The sequence below is a fragment of the Piliocolobus tephrosceles genome, chromosome 18 (assembly GCF_002776525.5).
Source record: "Piliocolobus tephrosceles isolate RC106 chromosome 18, ASM277652v3, whole genome shotgun sequence".
Lineage (NCBI taxonomy): Eukaryota > Metazoa > Chordata > Mammalia > Primates > Cercopithecidae > Piliocolobus > Piliocolobus tephrosceles.
Genome location: NC_045451.1, coordinates 54,616,385 through 54,620,190, shown reverse-complemented (window position 1 = coordinate 54,620,190; position 3,806 = coordinate 54,616,385). Strand labels below are relative to the sequence as shown.

General features: G+C 39.9%; 1 pseudogene; it reads right to left on the bottom strand.

Annotated features, from left to right (window-relative positions):
- Nucleotides 1-2,051: 2,051 nt before the first annotated feature.
- Nucleotides 2,052-3,110, bottom strand: LOC111539617 (annotated as a pseudogene).
- Nucleotides 3,111-3,806: the final 696 nt, after the last annotated feature.

Here is a 3,806-nt window from a genome sequence, read left to right as displayed (position 1 = left end):
AAAGTGCCAAACTGTTTTCCAGATTGGCTGTGCCATGTTGCATTCCCATTGGCAATGAATGGGAGGTCCTGTTGCTCCACATCCTTGTCAGCATTTGCTCTTGTCAGTGTTTTGTATTTTGGCCATTCTAATAGGTGAGTAGTGGTATGTCCTTGTTGTTTTAATGTGCAATTTTCTAATGACATGTGATGATGAGTACTTTTTCATATGCATACTTGTCTTCTGTATCTTTTTCATGAGGTGTCTGTTCAGGCCTTTTGCCCATTTTCAACCGAGTGGTTCATTTTCTTATTGTTGAATTTTAAGAGTTCTTTGTCTATTTTGGATACTAGTCCTTTGTTAGTTGTGACTTTTGCAAATGCTTTCTTGTCTGTGGCTTGTCTTCTAATTCTTTTAATTGCACATTTTGCAGAGCAGAAGTTTTCAGTTTCAATGAAGTTCATCTTATCAATTATTTCTTTAATGGATCATGCCTCTGGTATTACATATAAAAAGTCATTACAATTCAAAGGTCATGTAAATTTTCTCCTGTGTTATCTTTTTGTAGTTTTGTAGTTTTGCATTTTACATTTACATCTGCATCTATGATTCATTTCAAAATGATTTTTGTGGAGCATGTGAAGTCTGTGCCTAGATTCCTTAAAAAAATTTTTTTTTGCATGTAGATGTCCTATTTCTCCAGCACTATTTGTTGAAAGACTATCTTTTCTCCATCGTATTGTCTTTGTTTCCTTGCCAAAGATCAGTTGACATTTGTGTGAGCTTATTCCTTGTCTCTAACTGGTCTCTATGTTATGTTCCATTAAACTATTTGTCTTTTTAAGTTTTTATTATTTAGAGACAGAGTATCACTCTGTTGTCCAGGTTTGAGTGCAGTGGTGAGACTGCATGATCGTAGCTCATTGCAGCCTCAAACCACTAGGCTCAAGCTCTTCTCCTACCTCAGCCTCCTGAGTTGCTGGGACTACAGTTGCAAGCCACCATACATAGCTAATTTTTAATTGTTATGTAGAGAAAGAGTCTCACTATGTTGTCCAGGCTGGTCTCAAACTCTTGGCCTCAAACAATCCCCCTGCCTCTGCCTCCCAAAGTGTTGTGATTATAGGCATGAACCACTGCACCAGGCTATTTTTTTTTCTTTTTGCAATAGCATACTGTCTTGATTACTGTAACTTTATACTAAGTCTTGAAGTCAAGTAGTCCCAATTTTGTTCTCCTTCAATATTGTTTTGGCTATTCTGGGTCTTTTGCTTCTTCACATAAAATTTATAATTAGTTTTTTGATAACCACAAAATAACTTGCTGAGATTTTGACTGGGATTATGTTAAATCTATAGACCAAGTTGGGAAAAATCATATTGAGTCTTTCTAGTAATAAACATGGAATATCCCTGCATTTAGTTCTTGAATTTCTTTCATCAGAGTTTTGTCATTTTCTTCATATAGATCTTGAACATATTTTGTTAGATTTATACTTAAGTGTTTCATAGTATTGTTGTTAATGTAGATGGTATATTTTAATTTGAAATTCCACTTGTTCCTTGCTCATATATAGGAAAATGATTGATGTTTGCATATTTACCTGTATTCTGCAACCTTGCTATAATCACTTAATAGTCCCAAGAAGTCTTTCTGTTGTTCTAAGACATTTTTTTGTTGTTGAATCTGTGGGAGTTTCTTTTTTTCTTTTTTGGTTTTTGACTCCTGCTTTTATTATTCAATTTCTTTTTCTCATTTAAAGTAGTATTTTGCGGTTGCAAAGCCTCACCTCCCAAGACCAGAGTCAGTTGGAGTTGGTTGTTGCTGGAAGGGGGTGGGTTGGGGAACTGGCATGGGGGCAAGGAGACCCCCGCTTTGCGGGTGGTCCCAGGTGGAGAAGAAGAACTGCACTTCACAGAGCCTGGGATACAGTGGGAAGGGGATGAGGCAGGAGCAGCAATCTGGGGAGAAGTCCCCACCCCGGTTGCCAACTTCCTTTTCTTCTAATGTTTCCTCACTGGTGGCATTCTCTGCAGCTTTGGAGGCCTTCTTTTTTTCTTTTTCTGGGGTTTTCAGCTTGAAGAACTCTGTAGGAGGGTCTTTAGCTCTGGATCCTGGACATTTATCTCAGACTTGTAGAGGTCAGGCTCAAAGGGACCACTACTCATCAGCATGGAGCCACTGGGCATGAGCAGGACTGCAAATTTAAACTGGTCAACAAATTCGCCGTTTTTCTGATAGAGAACATTAAATGGTTGCAGCAGTCCATGCTTGGTACACTCCACCATGCCTATCCAAGCCTACTTCTCATCTTCAAATGCTCTTAAAGTAAGTGACACAGCATCAAAACACCTTTCCACCTTGCTGAAGAAGGCGTGTTAAGTTTGCATTTGTAGTCCGTATTATTTAGAGGGGGCTCCTCTGTAAATAGTAGCTCTGCATCCTTGGCCTTGCCCTCTCCTATGCTGATCAAAACATCAAATTCAGCTTTTTCATGGTCCTTCTGCTGTTCTGCAGGGTTCTGGATAACGGTTTTCTCACCACCAATGACATGCTGCTTCAATTGGTGTGACAGCATACCTTCTACTGGCATGCAGTTAAATGAATGAGCAACTTTGTTCCAGGCTTCTGTCACTTGTTTGTTATAGTTTCCAGGTTTGACCAGACATAGGGCAGCTTCAACACAAAGGTGAGCTGCCTTAATAACATCTGCTTTCTGCCCTGTTGTTTGGATCCCCTGAGCTACATCTACCACGAAAGTATGAGCTACATTAGCGATGAAGGCATCCGCATGGACACCAAGGCCAATTTTTACCAGGTCACCTTCTTTGAGAATACAGTCTTTGTCACTCCTCAAAGGAGAGAAGTGACACACACAGTTATTTACCAAAATGTTGGTGGGAAAAGCGATACCTTTCCTCATTTCCTTTTCTTTCTTGAAGATTTTCCCTGTTTCTGCCATAATCATGGCATCACCTTCCTCACACAGGCTCAGTAACCACACACCTGAGCTGGATGCTTCCACCAAGGACCAAAGTACCCAGTTGGCGATGTCACCCACCCATCTGATACTTGGTCATGACCAGGTCCTCAGCGATAGTTTGCTCCTGCTGCTCGTCCCTGCCCAACATCTTCCTACCACCAGCACCGCAGTCTCATTTTCCCTAAGCCACTTCCTCTGTCTCCCATCCCAGCTGCAGGCTGTGGTCAGAGCACCTTGGATCCTCGAGGAGGGGACAAGCGAAAGAGCAAGTAAGCAAGAGAGCAGGCAGGCGAGAGCGAGATTTTGGGGGTTCCTATGTATGGGGATATATTTTAATGTCAATGTTTATTTTTTAGAGTCTGTTAGGAAATTTTTGTATTTGTTAAACCTAGTGTTCTCCCTATTATGCATAATGTATAATTGAATCAGCATTATTTAGGCCCAAATCAGGCCCAAATTCCTGGGCCTTATCTTCCGGATATTTGCTTTTCGTTTTACAAGTGAAGATATCATGATCCACTAAGTTTCAATGACCTACCCAAGGTCATACAGACAACTTGCTATCAGCTAGAACCAACTTTCCTAGCTCTCACTATAGGGTTCATTCTATTGTAGAGACTACGATGATTGTAACTTGATTTTTTGTTGTTGTTGTTTTTGGGTACTTTGGGTTAAGGAGAAAGCAACAATTTGTTGAAAATATATCTTTAACACCTTTCTAATGATTGCTAGTACCCATTCTTAAAAACATGAGAGCCATTATTGACCACTGATCAGGAAATTGCATCTAAGTATGACTCAATTGTATTATTTGGTTTTCATTGTATTTATTTTTATGGTTACC